Raw genomic sequence first — 22162 nt, 5'->3', positions numbered from 1 at the left:
TGGACGTAGGGCGATAACCATGACAATAAGGACCATGTGACACCATTGTGAGTACAACACTCCGCACAGTGACAGGGAACGTACATACGGTAGGAAAAGACGGCACACCGCTATGCAGGATGAGAGGAAAAGAAACCTGTGCCTAACCTAGCACGGAGGGTGCTGGGTCCCTGCCTAAAGCGGAGACATTACCTCCATAAAGGTGGCCCAGCGGTCTTCTTTCTGGGCCCTGATTTTCCCTGTAAGAACCCATGAAGATATGAACCAGCACACAGCAAAACTAAAAGTGAGAACACAAAAATACAACTGAAAAATAACCCGCAGCGACTTATCTGTACGTAGGATGACACCCAGCACAGTAGAGCTCCAAACTCCAAGGACTCCACCATGGAACAGAATAAGCAGCACTGGTCACCAGGAGAGGTGAGAATATATAGCCCCTCTGCACCTGAACACTGGTAGAATGAATAGAAAACCACACCTACAGTTTACTCCCAGGCATGGCTAATCCAGCATGCATCCATGTAGCAAAGGCAGACAGCACTAGCAGAACTCTGCACATGGTGCATTACCCTCAACCTGTTTAACAAGATTGGTCTTGGTCGTGGCCTGTGTTGAGGCCACCATGCCACGATGTTGTCGTGAGCAACAGGCTGCAACACTTATTATCTTGTGCCGTCAGCATACTCTTTCCCCCACAAAGACTCTTTCACTTCATATTTTGTCTCTTTGCCTCACAAAGCCCTGCCACTTTGTGTTCCCCTGGGGACGGTCCCATCCAGCCCACACAGAGCCCCTAGCACCTTATGTTCTCAATGATACCCCCTCCATGGTAACTAGCTGCATGGAGCCCATACATTTCTAATGTAGCCCTGAGCAGAAGCGGCGCTGTGCTTCTTATGTTTTAAATTGCCCAATATATATTAGTGTAAGGCCGCTACTCTTCTCTGCCACCCTTATGCGGCTCCGGCGCTGCAAGCGCCACTCTGCTTTCCCTGTCTGCTTTCATTCAGCACTGAGAGGGTTAACCAGCTCTCTGGCTCTTAGCTCACCTGTGAGGTTAAATAGGTGTTACTCCTCTATTTAGGTGAGCTGTGGCCCTTCCTCTGGGTCTCAGAATTGGCGTGTATTAGGTTCTGACACTCAGCTTTCTTTGGTCACCTTATTCTGTCTTATTTCTGTCTATGTTGCTCAGTTTTGCCCACTCTCTGAGTTCTGTGTATGTAGTCTGAGTTCTGTCTGTATTCTTGAGTTTGTGTCCAGATTCTCTTTATGGTATCTAAGCTCAGCATCTGTCTGTACTTTTGTTTTCAGTCAGTTCCCATTCCTGTCTATGGTTTGCTCCTGTCCTTTCCTGCATCTGTGTGCCCCTTTGTCTGCTGCCAGTCCCTGTGTTTGCTGCCCCATCAGGAATAGTCAGACCCAAGGTTCCAGCGCAGGGTTGCCCTTATTGGGGCGATCGCCTTGCTGTTAGGTAGGGGTCTTTTATTCCCTCTGCAGCCAAGGGTCAGTCTCTCCTATCCTGGCATCAGTCCCTCTGAGGAGTAATCTTCCAGCCAAACCAAGACTGGCCTAGGCTTTGTTGGTTGGTCCAGTGAATCCATAAATCTTTAACAAGTAGATTGCAATAGAAAACATCCAATAACACTGAGCTTCTCGCTCTCAGGATCCTCTTTAGTTCCAGGTGGTCAGAACTGAAGAAAACCCAGGAGTGAGAGGGGTCTGAATTCTGAATAGATTCTGGGGTCTGCTCAATGGTCAATCAGAATTAAACCTGCAAGCACAAAAAGGTACTGTTGACTATAGACATGGTGTGAAGGATGGCATTTTGAAAGGGCGGCTCAAGTTTTGATACAGCACAGGGTCTATGGTCCAGGCCACCGAAAAGGCTGAGCTCTAGCTGCACTTCTACAGTCCGACACCAAATGGAGGAGTCCTGAGCCCATTCCTCCTACAGCCTGCTGGACTAGGAGCCCCAGGACAGACCCTCCTGCAGCCGCTACTTCATTGCACTCATGAAGTAGCACCAGGACCGGGATCTACGGCTGTTGGACCGGATCTTCAGTGTGTCAGTCTAGCAAGTCACATGCTGCGCCTTTACTTACCGCTTCTGTTCCTTCTACTCATTCTGAATGTGTAAGCAGACTGGCTTCTTCTGTAGATTTGCCTGCTCTAACACTGTTCTTGGGATCAGGTCATGGTGCCCTTGTTGCGTGCTTGCAGAAACTAAACATACAGGTACTGTAGTTCAGCTGAGGCTTAGTTAACTCTCCAGTGTCTGGACGTATGATAGGAATCCTCACCAGATGCTTTAGTTACAGCTTTTCTGCACCATCTTCAGGGATTCTGTGGTGAATTCATCTTCTGGGACTTTAAGGGCAAATATGGTAAATTACATATGACTGGTTGAAGCACCAGAGGAGAGGTCTTCGCCTCGTTTAAAGGTCCATTAACCCCTTTAGTGGCACGTCTGGAAAATCTCTGGGGCTTGCTGCACTGACCATGCAGTTAAACCCCAGAAAATTTCCGTAGACAGGTCTAGCGCTGAAATGTGCAGAGCACTGAGCTGTCATCTGAAATATTCCGGGGTTTTTACTGCATACTGAGCGCAGCAAGCCCCGGAGATTTCCCTGCCATGATATGGTAATAATAAACCTGCCACTGAAGGGGTAAAGGGCCCATTTGAAGTTGATGGTGTCAGAGAAGATTTGGAGAAATTAATATATTGATGTCTTATCGCTGCTTCCTCTTGAGAACTATAATTCAGACAAAGGTAAATCTGATGAAAGCAAGAAGCAGGAGGAAGAAAAACATCACTATTGTGTGATTCCATAGACCTTTTGCAATTGGCTCCAGGTCTTTGCCATTCTTGCAAAATAGCTTACCCACATGTGATCTTGTTCACACCCAAGTATACTGAGTCCAGTGCAGGGAACCTTCAGACTGCTCAGCTCTAGTACAATGAGAAAAAAGCTTAAAGGATCCAACATCAGGATATTCATAGAATCACAAGTTTTATTTAAACATGATTAAAAATACTTTGTGGCAGACTTGCATGGTACCGGAAGATGGATCCAGAAAACTACAGGCCTGTGAGCCTGACTTCTATACGGGGAAAGATCTTTAAACAAATTATTAAACAGCATGTATGCAAGTACTTGTATAAAAATGGAGTAATTAACCAGAGCCAGCACCGACTGGGTTGATCAGGGAAATGCGTTGGATATAGTATATCTTGACTTTAGTAAAGCATTTGACAAAGTATCTCATACTACACTTATTGAAAAAAAATGACCAAATATTGGATTCACAAGGCAACTGTTAGATGGATTGACACTGGCTGAGTGATCGTACTCAAAGAGTGGTCATAAATGGCTGCAGATTCAAGTGAAGAATGTATCAAGAAGTATACCACAAGGCTCTGTCCTGGGCCCAGTGCTGTTCAACATTTTTATAAATTATCTGGAAAAGGGAATTGATGGGATACTAATCAAATTTGCGGACGACACAAAGCTAGGAGGGATAGTTAACACTAGAGAAGAGAGGATTCAAAAAGATCTAAAAAACCTTGAACAGTGAGTGGCGACTAACAATGGTAATTAACAAAGAGAAATGCAAAGGCCTACATCTGGGGTAGAAAAATGAAATAAAGCACATACAGAATGGGAGGAATTGGGCTAAGCAGCAGCACATGTGAAAAAGACTTGGGTATACTAATAGATCATAGACAATTCTGGGATGTATTAAGAGGAGCATAGAGTCTAGATCACATGAGGTCATTATCCCCCACTACTCTTCCTTAGTCAGACTTTATCTGGAATACTGTGTCCAGTTCTGGGCACCCCAATTTAAAGAAGACATTGACAAACTGGAGCAAGTTTAGAGAAAAGTTACCAAGATGGTGAGCAGTCTGTATGTAAATCATGTCCTATGAAGAACAGTTAAAGGATCTGGGAATGTTTAGCTTGCAAAAAAGAAGGATGCGAGGAGGCCTAACCCTTTCCAGTCCAATTTGTATCCTGGTTTTCCTAGGGGGCTTACTCTTTTTCTGCCATTCTAAAATGGCGCTATCTGCTGGCTAAAGACAGTACTGCATGAGGTGAAACGTTGGATAGGCTACGACAGCAGTGAGGCTGGCAATATACAGTAAGAGAACCCCAACTGACGTCTTCCAACATCGGAGCTGTACAGCCTTAAATCATAATGTCTTCAGATGTCAGACAGTGGATTGGAAAGGGTTAATAGCTGTCTACAAATATTTAAAGGGCTGTCACAGTGCAGAGGGATCAGCCCTATTCTCATCTGCACAAGGAAAGACTAGAAGCAATGGGATAAAACCTGAAAGGGAGGAGACACAAATTAGATATTAGAAAAAAACCTTCCAACAGTGAGCGTGATCAATGCGTGGAACAGGTTACTACAGGAGGTGATGAGTTCTCCTTCAATGGAAGTGTTCAAACAAAGGCTGGACAAATATCTGTCTGTGATAACTTAGTGAATCCTGCACTGAGCAGGGGTTTGGAGCAGATGAACCTGGAGGTCCCTTCCAACTCTACCATTTTATGATTCTATGACCACGAGGTCCCATTTGGCGCATGAGTTTTTCCATTTCTGAGTTGGTAAAAAAACCTTTGTGAGTGGGATTGCTTCCCCAAGACGAAATTTCCACTGATGAGCACACAGATGGACCTGGACTCTACCAACCTCAAACTTACCGATCCTCCTCAGTATTCTCCTCCTCTGCTACAACCGGTGCTACAAATCTGGGGTGTAACCCTGGGGTGCTAAATACAGAGAAGAAACATGCGGTCCTTTCATCTTCACTGGAGTTGTGTAGTAAGACTGACCCCTGTTTTCTTTAGTTCTGTCATCATAGAACATGAAAGAAAAGTTCTACTCCCCATATTCCTTAATAAAGGGTTGTAATCAGGCTGGAATAGCCTGGCAGGCTTCTACATTGTCCTTATGTATCAGAATCCATGGTGGACAAACTGCACGTACCACTCCCGTGGGCCCCTGGAGGGTAGCATCAATTGGCACGCCTTCTATGTTTGTCCTTTCCCCTTTTCTTGCATAACGCAGTCCAGAAGAGTCTCCTGACAACGATGTCAAACCACACATCTGCTCCTGCACCTCTCTCTCATTCCCAAAGTACCATCAAGGGCAGGCAAGTGAATAGCTGGCTGGCAGACCTTGCACAACTCTGGTAGCGTGCATCTCCTCAGAGCCCTCACTGCTCACCACTGTAGCTTCTTCTTCCAACTCCTGCACACACTGCTCAGTCTCCTTTGAGTGCACTGCTGACCCGCCTAAAGGCAGCTCCTGACTACTCCCTCCTCAAACTTTACAGTGGGGGCTTCTCAACCCCCTACTTTTTCCTCACCACTGGTGGGCTTTTTGTGGTGGGAAGACTTCTGGGTGCCATCTTGAGTGTCCATTTCTGTAGCTTTATCCTCAAGCATTTTATGCATGTGCAATAATGTCACCTCTCCAAGCAGCACTACACAGTCCTTTCCCATTTTGTAGAGAATTTTAGCAGTCATTGCCCTCAATGGGTCCATTGTCTCTCTGGAATGGGAAGAGGAAGAAGCGGACCCTCAGGCTGTTTCCGTACACTCTTTCCCCGGGCACAAATAGAGCGGGACTTGACAAATTCCCTGAAGTCCCGAGACATTTGTTGCCACCAATATAGACCACCACACAACTTCAGGGTGCCTCAGACTCCTGGATTACCCACTAAGACTGATGGATAAGCATCCTCCAAAATGAGAAGCCGCAAGGCCCTGGGAACAAATAACCTCCCCTCAGGGAGGCCTTCAGGAGCGGACTGCTCAGCCGCCGTGAGCATGTCGGACATAAGGGCAGCAACCACCACACCCGGGCCCAAAACTCTCTGGTTGAGGCTCCTCAACCTCAGATACCCCCAAACTGCAGGAAAAAGCATCAGCTTTGACATTCTTGGACCTAGGCACATATGTGACCACAAAATTGAAGAGTGAAAAAAATAATGACGACCTTGCCTAACAAGCATTTAAGAGCTTGACGGACCCTAGATACACCAAATTTTTATGGTTCGTGAGGACTGTAATAGTATGACGAGCGCCCTCTAAAAAAAGGTCTCCATTCATCAAATGCCCACTTTATGGCCAATAATTCCCTGTTGCCAATATCATAATTGCGTTCTGCCTGATTAAACGTTCTGGAAAGGAATGCACAGGGTTGGAGACCAGGTCAACTGGGAGATTCCTACGAGAGGACTGTCCCCACACCGTGCTCAGAGGCATCCACTTCTATGATGAACGGGCGATGTAGATCCAGCTGAGCCAAAACCAGTGGTGTGGAGAAAGCCCTCTTCAGAAGTGTAAAGGCCTTCACAGCCTCCTGTGGCCAGGAATCAACCCTAGCCCCCTGCTTGGTCTGGTCGGTCAGGGGTTTGGCCACCACCGAAAAGTTCCTAATAAATTTCCGATAAAAATTTGCAAACCCCAAAAAAGCGTTGTAACGCCTTCAGGTTGGCAGGTTGCACCCATTTGGTGATGGCCTTGACCTTGTCCAAGTCCATCCAGATGGCTGACTGAGAAATAATATATCCAAGGAAAGCAATCTCCTGTACTCCGAAAAGGCATTTCTCCAGCTTAGCATACAAACGGTGGGTTCGAATGCAGGAAAGAACTGTCCATAAATAGTTAACATGGCTCTCCCAATCAGGAGAAAAAACTAGAATGTCACCCAAATATACAACCATGAATGTGCCCAGAATGTCATGGAAAATGGTATTCATAAACCCCTGGAAGATAGCTGGCTCGGTAAATAACCTGAATGGCATGACTAAACATTCAAAATGCTCCAATGGCATATTAAACGCCATTTCCATACGTCCCCCTCTCTGATATGAATGAGATTATCAGCTCGCCAAAGATCCAGCTTGGAGAACCAATGGGCTCCTATAACCTGGTTGAGGAGGTCAGGAACCAGAGGAACCGAGTACTGATTTTTGACGGTTATCCTGTTCAAAGCTCTATAATCGGGGGCGGAGCCTGACCGCTGAGGAGAATGGCCGTGTGAGAGGTTAGCTCCCATGGCAAGACTCCGTTACAAGACCTTCAGCAGCAACCAGCAGCACAGGAATGAGGAGAGTCGGGAGGGAGAGGGGACCGGAGCCTTCAGGGACGCCACGGATGAGCAGAGGACAGTCGGCCATGCAGCGATACCTAAAGGAGAAGAGTTCCCGCTCACCGCTGTTCCCAGCAAAGATGGCGCCGGCCCAGCTATCGGCCGCAGCTCACAGTAAGGAGGGGGAGGAGGGGGCTGCCTCGGACAGCGAGGACGGTGAAGCTGTATTCAGAGGCTTCATGAAAGATCTTATTATGAAAGCCCTGAGCCCCATAATGTCAGAGCTGGGGGAAATCAAGGAGGACATCAAGCACCTGGGTAGACGAGTGGAGGACCTGGAGACTTCTTCCTCCTCCATTATTACACATGCCACGGAGGTAGCGCGCACCCTGCGAGAACACCATAATCACATCAACAAAGCCCTCTTGATGCAGGAGGACTTAGAGAATAGAAACAGACGCTCTAATGTACGCATCAAGGGGCTACCGGAGTCGTGGGCTGCGGACTGCCTCCACAAGGTAACTAAAGAGATCTTCTCACTCCTCTTTGGTGCAGAGAGAGCAGCCCCCATCATGATTGAAAGGGTCCATAGAGTCCTTAGACCCCCCCCCCCCCCCAGCGAATACAGAGCCCCCACGGGATGTCATCTGCAAAGTCCTTTCATTGCAGGATGCTTTCGCAATCCTAAGGGCGGCCAGAAACTACAGAGACTTGAAATATGCTGAGGCCCCTATACAGATTTTCCAGGACCTGCCCCCGTCTACACTGGCTAAGCACCGCCTTCTCCGCCCGCTCCTTGATGCTTTGAGAGAAAGGGGGATTAAATACGCCTGGTTGTTCCCCTTCGGTCTGGGCATATCCCACAAAGGTCGAAGACTGAATATCCGTGACCCAAAGGACCTCCTGGCTTGCTGGCAGTTTCTCGAGATGGAGCCGCTAGATCTACCATGCTGGCTTCCTTTGCCGGAGATGCCAAAATTTACAAATCTACCTTCTATAACCGCCTGGAGCCTGGCACCCCCGGCAAAATTACCTAAGAGTAAGAAGAAAAAGAGTCGAGACCCCACCCCAGCAGGAGATTGAGGAACCGACCCAGCTCGTTTGCCGTCTGGGCAAGAATTTCCTCCTTCCTGACCTCGGTTCGCAAGGCTGGGACCGCTGTACCGCAGTTGGACTGAACGAGTTTTGGTCCATCCAGGGACATCGACGAATTTTGGGACCACCCCCCGCTTCCTCTTATCTCGTTGGGAAGTGTCGTTGCCCCGCGGGTGGGACCTCTGCGGACTCCTTAACTTACCAGCCTATGGTTATCTTGCTGTTTTCACCCCCGTTGCTCACTCTCCTCCTCCTCTCTCTCCTCCCGTCTTAACCAAGTCTGTCTTCATAGTTGGTTTCAAGAGGTTAACTTTAAATGGTCCTCAGGAGTCGTCCAGGGCAGGTATTGTGCATCGCGGTCTCCATCTGGTTAGCCGAGAGCTCCAGTATCCATTTTAGGGGTGGACACCGCTTTGCACACCACCCCCACTGACCGTCCTAGGACGAATTGGTCTTTTCCTTTTTTAATACTGTGTTTCTCATTGCAGTGTTACTTCCCTTTTGTGTCCTACACCTCCCTTCAGTGTTTGTTCCCAACTCCCCCCCCCCCTACTGATAAACTGCCTGGTGTCTTACTGAGCATTCTGATTTTTTCAACAACAGCACGTCTTTCGGACTCACAATGCCTCCTCTGCCACCTGCTGTAGATGACCGCTTCCGTCTCTCCTTGTTTAACGTGAGAGGGCTCAACTCGCCCTTTAAAAGACACAACGTAGCGCAACTTCTAAGAAAGTATGGCACCAAGATCGCCTTCCTACAAGAGACCCACTACAAGGAGGGTAAGTGCCTTTCTTTGCCGGGTAGACAGTTCCCACAGGGCTTCCACAACCCCCACCCGACATCCGCCTCAAAAGGAGTCTCCATTTTGTTTCATAAGTCCACCACATTTAAGTGCGAGGCACAACACACCGACGGAGAGGGCAGAGCCATTTTCCTGAGAGGACGCTTAAACAATTTTCAGATTACCCTGGCCAACCTTTACACCCCAAACTCTAATCAAGTGGCGTGGCTGGTGGGGCAGTTGGAGACTCTCAGGGAATTCGCGGTAGGCCCTATCATCATAGGAGGGGACCTGAACCTGACATTAAACCCTCTGCTCGACTCGTCAGTCGGGCGCTCCCAAATATCACACCCTAAGTTGAGACGCCTACTGCGATGCTTCTCGGAGTTGGGCTTGGTGGATGCCTGGCGCCAATGCTCACCCTCCACTAAAGATTTCACCTACTTCTCGCACATCCATGCCTCGTTTCAGAGGTTGGACTACTTTCTCATAGCCTCTAATCTTCTCCCAATGTTGATAGATTCCTCCATTGCCACCACCACTGTGTCTGACCACGCACCGTTGCACGTTGACCTTAGACCCCTATGCAATTCCCCCCGGGAGTGGAGATGGAGGCTGAATACCTCCCTCCTAGACTCCGCGGATGATAAAGCTGAGATTTCCAAACAATTAAAAGAATTCTTCGAGCTTAACGGGGGCGGCGATCAATCGGTCCCAGTGGTGTGGGAAACGCATAAAGCGTTTATCAGAGGTATACTGATAACTCTCGGATCTAGGAAAAAGAAAAATCAACAAAAAGAGATAGACGACCTCCTGAAGCGAATAGCTAAGTTAGAATATACCACTAAACTCTCCGCTAGTAAAGAAAACCTCTCCAAACTCTCAGACATCAGAAAAGAATTAAATCTCTGTCTAGAAACAAGATTTAACAAAAGGTGTCTATACCTCAAACATATAGCATTTGCTCAAGGCAATAGAGGTAGCAAATATATGACTGCCATGATCAAGAAAGCCCGTACCAAGAACCAAATTGACTCAATAAAAACGCACTTAGGCACCCGAGCCACTTCATCCCCAGACATCGCAGCGGAATTTCAACATTTCTACTCCCAACTCTACAACCTACGCCCGCAACAGGATCAAAACGAGATAGACGAATCTAATAAGCCAATAAAGGACTTCCTAAAAAAGCTTTCTCTTCCCAAATTAGACTCAGAAATAGCCAACCAACTTATGGCCCCTGTAACGGAAACGGAAGTTGACGAAGTCCTAAACTCCTCCCCCCCGGACAAAAGCCCTGGCCCCGACGGCCTTCCCCTCAGCTATTATAAATCCTTTTGCACCACGCTAGTACTGCGCCTTACAGAAATGTTCAACGCTCTCCTAGGTGGTGGCGGTCTTCCGAGACAAACTCAAGAGGCCCACATCACTTTAATTTTGAAAGAGAACAAAGACTCAGAGATGTGCGGCAGCTACTGTCCCATTTCTCTAATTAACTTGGATGCCAAATTATGGGCCAAACTCCTTGCCAAACGCATGGAAGCCCACATCCCTAACCTGGTAGATAGGGAGCAGGCCGGGTTTGTGAAGGGGAGGGAGGGGAGGGACAACTGCATCCGCGTCCTGCACGCAATGCACTATGCCCACGTAAATAGAATTCCACTTGCCTTAGTAAGTACCGGCTAGAGATGAGCGAGCACCAAAATGCTCGGGTGCTCGTTACTCGGGACCAAATTTTTGCGATGCTCGAGGGTTCGTTTCCAGTAACGAACCCCATTGAAGTCAATGGGCGACCCGAGCATTTTTGTATATCGCCGATGCTCGCTAAGGTTTTCATGTGTGAAAATCGGGGCAATTCAAGAAAGTGATGGGAACAACACAGCAACGGATAGGGCAGGCGAGGGGCTACATGTTGGGCTGCATCTCAAGTTCCCAGGTCCCACTATTAAGCCACAATACCGGCAAGAGTGGGGCCCCCCCCTCCCAACAACTTTTACTTCTGAAAAGCCCTCATTAGCAATGCATACCTTAGCTAAGCACCACACTACCTCCAACAAAGCACAATTACTGCCTGCATGACACTCCGCTGCCACTTCTCCTGGGTTACATGCTGCCCAACCCCCCCCCCCCCCCCCCGCACGACCCAGTGTCCACAGCGCACACCAAACTGTCCCTGCGCAGCCTTCAGCTGCCCTCATGCCACGCCACACTCATGTCTATTTATAAGTGCGTCTGCCATGAGGAGGAACCGCAGGCACACACTGCAGAGGGTTGGCACGGCTAGGCAGCGACCCTCTTTAAAAGGGGTGGGGCAATAGCCCACAATGCTGTACAGAAGCAATGAGAAATCCAATCCTGTGCCACCTCCATCAGGAGCTGCACATGTGGGCATAGCAATGGGGAACCTATGTGCCACACACTATTCATTCTGTCAAGGTGTCTGCATGCCCCAGTCAGACCGCGGTTTTTTATAAATAGTCACAGCCAGGTACAACTCCGCAATGGGAATCCGTGTGCACCCACAGCATGGGTGGCTCCCTGGAACCCACCGGCGGTACATAAATATATCCCATTGCATTGCCCATCACAGCTGAGGTAATGTCGTGCTTAATGCAGGTGGGCTTCGGCCCACACTGCATGCCCCAGTCAGACTGGGGTTCTTTAGCAGTGGACACATGCAGTTATAACTCCGTGTGGACCCACGGCATGGATGGCTCCCTGGAACCCACCGGCGGTACATAAATATATCCCATTGCAGTGCCCAACACAGCTGATGTAACGCCAGCTGTAATGCAGGTGGGCTAAAAATTAATTGGATTACACTGTAGGCGAGGGCCCCAAAAAATTGGTGTACCAACAGTACTAATGTACCTCAGAAAAATTGCCCATGCCCAACCAAGAGGGCAGGTGAAACCCATTAATCGCTTTGGTTAATGTGGCTTAATTGGTAACTAGGCCTGGAGGCAGCCCAGTTAAAATAAAAATTGGTTGAGGTGAAAGTTTCAACGCTTTAATGAGCATTGAAACGTATAAAAATTGTTTACAAAAATTATATGACTGAGCCTTGTGGGCCTAAGAAAAATTGCCCGTTTGGCGTGATTATGTGAGGTTTCAGGAGGAGGAGCAGGAGGAGGAGGAGGAGGAATATTATACACAGATTGATGAAGCAAAAAGGTCCCCGTTTTTGATGGTGATAGAGAACGAAGCTTCCATCGCGGGTGCAGCCTACGTATTGCTTAGGTATCGCTGCTGTCCGCTGGTGAAGAAGAGAAGTCTGGGGAAATCCAGGCTTTGTTCATCTTGATGAGTGTAAGCCTGTCGGCACTGTCGGTTGACAGGTGGGTACGCTTATCCGTGATGATTCCCCCAGCCGCACTAAACACCCTCTCTGACAAGACGCTAGCCGCAGGACAAGCAAGCAGCTCCAGGGCATACAGCGCGAGTTCAGGCCACGTGTCCAGCTTCGACACCCAGTAGTTGTAGGGGGCAGAGGCGTCACCGAGGACGGTCGTGCGATCGGCTACGTACTCCCTCACCATCCTTTTACAGTGCTCCCGCAAACTCAGGCTTGACTGGGGACTGGGGACACAGTCTTGCTGGGGAGCCAGAAAGCTGTCAAAGGCCTTGGATAATGGTCCCCTGCCTGCGCTGTACATGCTGCCTGATCTCTGCGCCTCTCCTGCTACCTGGCCCTCGGAACTGCGCCTTCGGCCACTAGCGCTGTTGGATGGGAAGTTTACCATCAGTTTGTTCACCAGCGCCCTGTGGTATAGCATCATTCTGGAACCCCTTTCCTCTTCGGGAATGAGAGTGGAAAGGTTCTCCTTATACCATGGGTCGAGCAGTGTGTACACCCAGTAATCCGTAGTGGCCAGAATGCGTGTAACGCGAGGGTCACGAGAAAGGCATCCTAACATGAAGTCAGCCATGTGTGCCAAGGTACCTGTACGCAACAAATGGCTGTCCTCACTAGGAAGATCACTTTCAGGATCCTTCTCCTCCTCCTCCTCCTCCTCTGGCCATACACGCTGAAAGGATGACAGACAAGCAGCATGTGTACCCTCAGCAGTGGGCCAAGCTGTCTCTTCCCCCTCCTCCTCATGCTCCTCCCCCTCCTCCTCCTCCTCCTCCTCCTCCTCCTCAACGCGCTGAGATATAGACATGAGGGTGCTCTGACTATCCAGCGACATACTGTCTTCCCACGCCTCCGTTTCCGAGTGCAAAGCGTCTGCCTTTATGCTTTGCAAGGAACTTCTCAAGAGGCATAGCAGAGGAATGGTGACGCTAATGATTGCAGCATCCCCGCTCAGCATCTGGGTAGACTCCTCAAAGTTTCCAAGGACCTGGCAGATGTCTGCCAACCAGGCCCACTCTTCTGTAAAGAATTGAGGAGGCTGACTCCCACTACGCCGCCCATGTTGGAGTTGGTATTCCACAATAGCTCTACGCTGCTCATAGAGCCTGGGCAACATGTGGAGCGTAAAATTCCACCGTGTGGGCACGTCGCACAGCAATCGGTGCACTGGCAGATTAAACCGATGTTGCAGGGTCCGCAGGGTGGCAGCGTGCGTCTTGGAGTTGCGGAAATGTGCGCTGACCCGGCGCACCTTTCCGAGCAGGTATGACAAGTGTGGGTAGCTTTTCAGAAAGCGCTGAACCACCAAATTAAAGACATGGGCCAGGCATGGCACGTGCGTGAGGCTGCCGAGCTGCAGAGCCACCACCAGGTTACGGCCGTTGTCACACACGAGCATGCCCGGTTGGAGGCTCAGCGGCGCAAGCCAGCGGTCGGTCTGCTCTGTCAGACCCTGCAGCAGTTCGTGGGCCGTGTGCCTCTTCTCTCCTAAGCTGAGTAGTTTCAGCACGGCCTGCTGACGCTTGCCCACCACTGTGCTGCCACGCCGCGCGACACCGACTGCTGGCGACGTGCTGCTGCTGACACATCTTGATTGCGAGACAGAGGTTGCGTAGGAGGAGGAGGAGGAGGGTGGTTTAGTTGAGGAAGCATACACCGCCGCAGATACAACCACCGAGCTGGGGCACGCAATTCGGGGGGTGGGTAGGACGTGAGCGGTCCCAGGCTCTGACTCGGTCCCAGCCTCCACTAAATTCACCCAATGTGCCGTCAGGGAGATATAGTGGCCCTGCCCGCCTGTGCTTGTCCACGTGTCTGTTGTTAAGTGGACCTTGGCAGTAACCGTGTTGGTGAGGGCGCGTACAATGTTGCGGGAGACATGGTCGTGCAGGGCTGGGACGGCACATCGGGAAAAGTAGTGGCAACTGGGAACCGAGTAGCTCGGGGCCGCCGCCGCCATCATGCTTTTGAAAGCCTCCGTTTCCACAAGCCTATACGGCAGCATCTCCAGGCTGATCAATTTGGCAATGTGCACGTTTAACGCTTGAGCGTGCGGGTGCGTGGCGGCGTACTTGCGCTTGCGCTCAAACTGTGGCGCAAGCGACGTCTGGACGCTGCGCTGAGAGACATTGCTGGATGGGGCCGAGAACAGCGGAGGTGAGGGTGTGGGTGCAGGCCAGGAGACGGTAGTGCCTGTGTTCTCAGAAGGGGGTTGGATCTCAGTGGCACGTTGGGGCACAGGGGGAGAGGCAGTGATGCAAACCGGAGGCGGTGAACGGCCTTCGTCCCACCTTGTGGGGTGCTTGGCCATCATATGCCTGCGCATGCTGTTGTTGGTGCCTCCCCAGCTGATCTTGGCGCGACAAAGGTTGCACACCACTGTTCGTCGGTCGTCAGGCGTCTCTGTGAAAAACTGCCAGACCTTTGAGCACCTTGACCTCTGCAGGGTGGCATGGCGCGAGGGGGCGCTTTGGGAAACAGTTGGTGGATTATTCGGTCTGGCCCTGCCTCTACCCCTGGCCACCGCACTGGCTCGGCCTGTGCTCACGCTCTGACTTGGGCCTCCGCGTCCTCGCCCGCGTCCACGTCCTATAGGCCTACCCCTACCCCTCAGCATGGTGTATTACCAGTAGTGCAGAAACAGAACGCTGTAATAAAATGTGCGCTTATTGGCCTGTGGTTGGAGGCTGACTTCGCTTACGGAACGCCAGGAAATAATTTTGCGCAAGCCTGCTGTAACACTTAGCTGGCTGCGTATGAATTAGGAGGACAACTACACCCAGCACAGACCCAGAACACTGAGGAAAGTCACAGGCAGCCCAAATAGATTTTTTTCCCCAAATGTTTTTGGAAAGGCCCACTGCCTATATACACTGTATATGTCTTCTCTCTCTGCGTCACCACTACTGGCCCTGGAGTATGTCAAATAACTGCAGACTGTTGCACTGTGGACTGGAATACAGCGGTGATTTAACAGCCAACACAGAGCCAGGAAATAAATTTGCGCAAGCCTGCTGCAACACTTAGCTGGCGGCGTATGAATTAGGAGGACAACTACACCCAGCACAGACCCAGTACACTGAGGACAGTCACAGGCAGCCCAAATAGATTTTTTTCCCCAAATGTTTTTGCTAAGGCCCACTGCCTATATTCAATAAATATGTCTTCTGTCCCTGCCTCACAATATATGTCTTCTGTCCGTGCCTCACAATATATGTCTTCTGTCCCTGCCTAACCACCACTTCTGGCCCTGGAGTATGAATAATTACTGCAGGGCGCAAGGCTCTGCACGGCCGATATACAAAAAAAAAAAAAAAGTGCAACACTGCAAAAAGCAGCCTCCACACTACTGCACACGGTTAGATGGGGCCCTAAGAAGGACCGTTGGGGTTCTTGAAGCCTAAAATACTCCTAACACTCTCCCTATAGCAGCTCCGGCACCAACAGCACTTTCCCTCCTCTATGTCAGAACGCATCTGTGGCGAGCCGCGGGAGGGGCCGATTTATATACTCGGGTAACACCTGATCTCCCCAGCCACTCACTGCAGGGGTGTGGTATAGGGCTTGAACGTCACAGGGGGAAGTTGTAATGCCTTCCCTGTCTTTCTATTGGCCAGAAAAGCGCGCTAACGTCTCAGAGATGAAAGTGAAAGTAACTCTAACATCACGTGGTACTCGCCTCTAGTAACGAGTATCTCGAACACGCTAATACTCGAACGAGTATCAAGCTCGGACGAGTACGTTCGCTCATCTCTAGTGTCCAGCATCATACGAGGAAGAAACTTGTGATGTTGATGCTGTTTTCATGGCGGGGTAGAAGGCAGCGTGCGGCGCTGAGGGGACCTCTGGGGTCTCTGAGGTTTGCCTGGCTGCGGTTCCTCTGGTAGCAAGATATTCCACTTGGAGAGGACATTTGCACCATCTTCTGGTGAATTTAGAGCATGCACTGCGTTATCTTTGTGGACTATTATTTTTGCAGAAAAGCCCCATTTGTAGGGAATTTTTGCAGCTCTCAGAGATGAGGTGATAAGAGAGAAAGCCTTTCTTGCTTGGATAGTATTCTGGGACAGGTCGGTGAAAAGGCTTATATTTGTAAATGGAGATGGTAGGACACCCTGCTTTCTTGAAGCTGACATCAGAGCATTCTTTATATGGTAAAAATGAAATTTGGCGATTACGTCCCTTGGAACTGAATCTGGTAGAAAGTTTGGCTTTAGTAATCTGTGCGCTCTATCAATAGTGCAATCTAATTCTGAGGCATCTGGAAGGATGCTTTTGATTAGCTTTGTGAGGAAGCTTTTTAGCTCATGCTGTGGGACACTCTCTGGGATGCCTCTGAACTTGACGTTGCACCTCCTACTTCTATCCTCCAGATCTGTAAGTTTTTCTTTATGTCTTCTACTTCTTCCTCCAGGGAGTAGTGTGCATCTATTAATTTGTTGTGGGATGTAGTTACTTCTCCCATTTTGGTTTCAATATGATCAGTCCTCTCTTCCAGATCTTGTATAGAGGTGTTTAGGGTGTTTGACAGAGACTTAATGTCCTTTTGCAAAGATCCTCTTAATGCTAGGATCATTTGTTTTATAAAGTCTTCCGTAGCTGGCATATTGGAAGATGGGATACTTATAATAGGGTCAGGCTCAAGTGTGGGGCCTTCTTGCTGTTGGTTAGTATGTGGAGAAAGTCGGGGGCGCTGTTTCTCAGGGCTTGATAAAGGAGTGGAGAGGGAAGATAGCGGTTGTGAGCTCGACGGCGCCATTTTGCGACCGTATGGAGTTGGGCCAGCACCCTTCCCAGAAGAATCACTCACCCCGTGTCTGGATGTGGTCTTCGGTGTCTCTTCACTTTGTATTTCTTTTTGACTTCTTGAGACGGGTGACCGAGGAGGAGAAACCCCTGTGTCTTCTCTAGGGCTTGCAGGTGAGGGGGAACCCTCTTTGTTCGTTGGTCCCTGCCTCCTCGGGCCGCGGGTGCTGAAAAAGTCTGAGACTTTGTTGAGTGGTGTTTTAGTGTTTCTTCTCTTGGGCATTTTGTTGCCGAGGACCCTTGGGCTACTTTTAGGTGTTCTTTTTTTGGAAGGAGTTAAGGTCTCTCCCAAGCACTGCAAAAAACTGCCGTCCGGCAAGGCTTTATGATGTGTAGCTGACCTAGTCTTCATTCGGGCTCCTTCTCCTCCAAAAGAGCTTTTTATTAGGTTTAAGTATAATGAAGGCAAGAAGTGTCCAATTTGATTTACAGCTTATTTCAGCTTGCAACTGCACCAGCACTGCTTCAAGGGAGCTCAATCTGAAAGCCCCAGTTCAGGGGAGAGACAGTCTCCAGAAGTTCTATCACCGGTAGTTAGATGTCACAGAGCTATTCTCTCTGTTGTCAGCCCTCTGACTAGTACAGTCAGTGAGCTTTCCCGATCTCAACCTTTTTGTATGAGTGAGCAACTGCAGTTGTTTGTGTTGTAACAGGGGATTCAGGGAGGCAACATGTAAGTTAGTAATGTCTCTTTCCTTTCTCTCTGTATACTGTGCTCAGCCGTGGTTTCTGGTGTCTAAAATGGCGGTCCGTTCCCGCGCTCTAGAAGGCTTAAGTTGCGAGACTCAGGAGCCCTGTCTTTGGCACCTGTGCGCTGCGGAGCTGATCTCTCCGTTCTCAGCTCTTTCTTTAGTGCGGGTAAAGCCTTTCAGAGCAGGCCGTAAGCCGTTCTGGGTTCACTTTTGTCGGGAGGTTTGGGGAGGTAATGTGCGGTCTGGTACTAGCGCTGTCACCTTTCTTTGCATGCAGCGCTCAGCCGCAGCCGCCGGAGACTAAGCTGTCACCCCTTTCCCGTGCCACAGTAGGATTCTGAGTGTGTCACTCACCGGGGAAACCTAGCGGAGGTTGTGCTGGTGCTCCGGTCTACTTTCTCCGTTATAGAGATTCTTTCTGTAGATAAGTGAGTCTTCTGACACGTCTCCAGAGGGTTTTCACCTCTCCGATCACCCTGGATGGAAGAGAACTCTATCCCTCCCGGCTTCTCCCTTCGGTAAAGTGCTTTTACCTTCTTTTTTTTTTTTCACTCTAGGGATCCTTAGTATATATTTTGGCAAGATTTTGATGCTGGAAATGCTTTTAAAGTTGCTTAATAACCGGGCTTGAGCAGAGCTTAGGAAAACACGACTGCTCGGGTCTGCATCTAGGCCACGCCCCAGTATCAGCTTTTTCACCAGGGCCTTGTGGTATTGCATCACTCTTGTACTCCTTTTCTTTTCGGGAATAATAGTGGAAAGGTTCTACTTATACCGTGGTCAAGCAGGACGAACACCCAGTAATCCATGTTGGCCAGAATGCGTCTAACGCGAGGGTCACGGGAAAGGCAGCTTAACATGAAGTCAGCCATGTGTGCCAGAGTCCAAGTATGCAACACATCGCTGTCCTCACTAAAAGGATGACTTTCATGATCCTCCTCTTCAGCCCATACACGCTGAACAGATGTTAAGGAAGTAGCATGGGTACCCTCTGCAGTGTGGGCAGAAGTTCCCCTTCTCCTCCTGCTCCTCCTTCTCCTCCCCCTCCTCCAATACACGCTGAGAAACAGGCATGAGGGTGGTCTTGCTATGAAGCGACATATTGTCACCCCCCATCTCCTGTTCTACCTGCAAAGCGGCGGCCTTTATGCTTAGCAGCGAACTTCTCAGCAGTCAAAGCAGCGGTATGGTTACGCTGATAATGGCCGCATCACCGCTCACTATTTGTGTAGACTCTTCAAAGTTTCTAAGGACCTGATAGATGTCTGCCATCCATGCCCACTCCTCTGTGAAGAGCAGGTCAGACAAATAGGGTAGTTTTTCAGAAAGAGCTGAACCACCAGATTGAACACGTGGGCCAGGCCTGTCACGTGTGTGTGTCTGCCAAGCTGCAGAGCCGCCACCAGGTTACACCCATTGTCACACACAGCCATGCCTGGTTGGAGGTTTAGCGGCGAAAGCCACATTTCAGTCTGCTCCTTCAAACCCTGTAACAGCTCTTGCATGGTGTGCCTCTTATCTCCCAAGCTGAGTCATTTTAGCACGGCCTGCTAACGCTTCCTCACCGCAGTGCTGCAACGCCTCGCGCTGCTGACTGCAGGTGACATACTCACATGTGGTAATTGAGAGGTGGAGGGGATGGAGGAGGGGTGGTGTTTGGAGGAGATGGAATAATACGCTAGTGAAACCATCACCGAGGTAGGACCTGCAATCCTCGGTGTGGGTAGCACGTGGGCGGACCCACGTCCTCGACCCTTACCCTTAGTCTTTATCATGTAGGATAAAGGATAGCGCATGGCCAGAAAAAATGAAACCACTGTATACCGCTGATACCTAGGGCTAATTCACTGCCCACAGAGACTGGTAGATTTGAGAGGCTCTATGCAGGGTCAGAAAAAATGTAATCAGTGTAAAACGCTGATACCTAGGGCTAATTCACCGCCCACAGAGACTGGTAGATATGAGAGGCTGTATGCAGGGCCAGAAAAAATGTAATCAGTGTATAACGCTGATACCTAGGGCTAATTCACCACCCACAGAGACTGGTAGTTTTGAGAGGCTCTATGCAGGGCCAGAAAAAATGTAATCAGTGTATAACGCTGATACCTAGGGCTAATTCACCGCCCACAGAGACTGGTAGATTTGAGAGGCTCTATGCAGGGCCAGAAAAAATTTAATCAGTGTATAACACTGATACCTAAATCTTTCAGGGGTTCACCTGCACTCTGGGTAAAAAATATTTTATTTTAGAATGGGTTGTTGAATTGAGCAGATGTGTAGAAGTACTGGCATCTGAGTCCCCTTTATGCCCACGTTTGTGGCTCATGAAATTTTGTGACTGAGGTGGCATGGGATTGGAATTATTGGAACCAAACAGTCATTTTTTGGACTACAACTTCACTTTTGTGCATCATCAGTTTGGCTGCCTGGGACCAGTAGTACGCACAAAGCATTTACAAGCATCCCAGCTGTATACTGCATACTGTTACGGCTTCTATACAGTATACTGCTACTGTTGTACACAGACTATATAGGAACTAACAAAACTCCTCTCATTTTTCATTCTTCTATTTGTTTTTTGCTGAAAGCTATATCCACCCTGATCATCCCATTCAATGATACTATCATGGAAGGAAATTAGATTAGTCTGGCATGACTTGTTTGTTACAAACCCATTCTGGCTCTGGTTTGTTACTTCATTTTTATCCAAGTACTTGCATACATGCTGTTTAATAATTTGTTCAAAAATCTTTGCGGTACAAAAGTCAGGCTCGCAGGCCTGTAGTTTCCTGGATCTACCTTCTTCAATTTTTGAAGATAGGGACAACATTTGCCCTTTTCCAATCGTCTGGGACTTCACCTGTTCTCCAGGAATTTTCAAAGATTATGGTGAGTGGTTCAGCAATTACCTTTGCTGCTTCCTTTAGTATTGTAGGATGTAATTCATCTGGACCTTGAGACTTGAATTCATTTAAGTTAGCTAAGTATTCCCTCACCATCTCTCTGCTTACAAATAGCCTGCATTCTTTTATTTCCCCAATAGCACAGGGAAGATCAGTTGATGTTCCATCTACTTTCTGAGAGACAACAGATCCAAAATAGGAATTTAAAAGTTTGGCCTTCTCAACATCATTCTTGACTAGAGATGAGCGAGCACCAAAATACTCGGGTGCTTGGTACTCGAGTCGAACTTTTTGTAATGCTTGAGAGCTTGTTTCGAATAACAAATCCAATTGAAGTCAATGGGGACTCGAGCATTTTTGTATGGAACCGATGCTCCACACAGGGGATGATTTGTGAAACACCTGAAAAAAACTTCAAAAAAGGGATGGAAACACCACAAAAAGGTAGGGAATGGCAGGGGCAGTATGCATGGCTGCATCTGAGGCTCCAAGATCTCACTATTAAGCCAAAATGGGGGCAAGAGCCTGGCGGTCACCCCCCCTAACTATTTACTTGGGACAAACCTTCATTAGCAAGGCACACGTGCTGGCACATCTTAGCCAAGCACCACACTAGCTCCAACCAAGGACAATCACTGCCTGCGGGTGACACCGCTGCCTCTTCTCCTGGGTTACATGCTGGCACTGCTGTCCAACCCTCCGCATGACCCTGCGTCCGCAGCACACACAGAATTTTCCTTGCGCAGCATTCCGCTGCCCTCATGCCACACGCTCGCTTCATAGCCACACCACCATCATATCGATTTATAAGTGCATCTACAATGAGGAGGAACCGGAGACACACACTGCAGAGGGTTGACAGGGCCAGGCAGTGACCATCGTTGAAAGTGTGGGCGATAGCCCACAATGCTGATGAGAATTGATGATAAATTAATGTATGATCACCTCCATCACAAAATTGTAATAAAGGAGACTCAGGTGCCAGCACTTCTACACATTTTCACAATGCAGCAGCACATACTAACACCAAAGATTGGTTTGAAGCAGGAGGTGTCGTAAAAGCAGCCACCACACACATACAGTGACCCTGTGAAAGTCTCATGAAATTACTAACGCTTCCTGTGAATGCTCAAATCCAGTATCTAGGATAACTGTGGTAATTTATAGCACGAGAGAAAATAAATGCCGACCAACGCTGATCCCCAGACCCCAAGCAGGAGGAGGAGGTGGCATAATAATGCCGAGAAACCATGACCAAGGCAGGACCCACAATACTCTGTGTGGGAAACATGTTAGCAGGCCCAGGCTCAGGCTCGGTCACAGCCTCCACCTTGTGTGACCCAAGGTGCCACAAGTTACATAACAATGGGATATCCGTGTGTCCCCACACAATTCATTCTTTGTAGTTGTCAGATAG

At 49.1% G+C, this 22162-nt stretch overlaps 1 protein-coding gene across 2 annotated transcripts in view; it reads left to right on the top strand.

Moving 5' to 3' along the window:
* LOC136631769 (uncharacterized) overlaps positions 1 to 22162 on the top strand; it is a 248364-nt gene that overhangs the window by 100979 nt on the left and 125223 nt on the right. For both annotated transcript variants that reach the window (XM_066606101.1, XM_066606102.1), the window contains one exon: positions 8812 to 8987. The gene's annotated coding sequence lies outside the window, so the exon portion shown is untranslated. The remainder of the gene's footprint in view (positions 1 to 8811; positions 8988 to 22162) is intronic.

The sequence above is a fragment of the Eleutherodactylus coqui genome, chromosome 6 (genome assembly GCF_035609145.1).
Source record: "Eleutherodactylus coqui strain aEleCoq1 chromosome 6, aEleCoq1.hap1, whole genome shotgun sequence".
NCBI lineage: Eukaryota > Metazoa > Chordata > Amphibia > Anura > Eleutherodactylidae > Eleutherodactylus > Eleutherodactylus coqui.
This window is presented reverse-complemented; position numbering and strand designations above follow the sequence as displayed.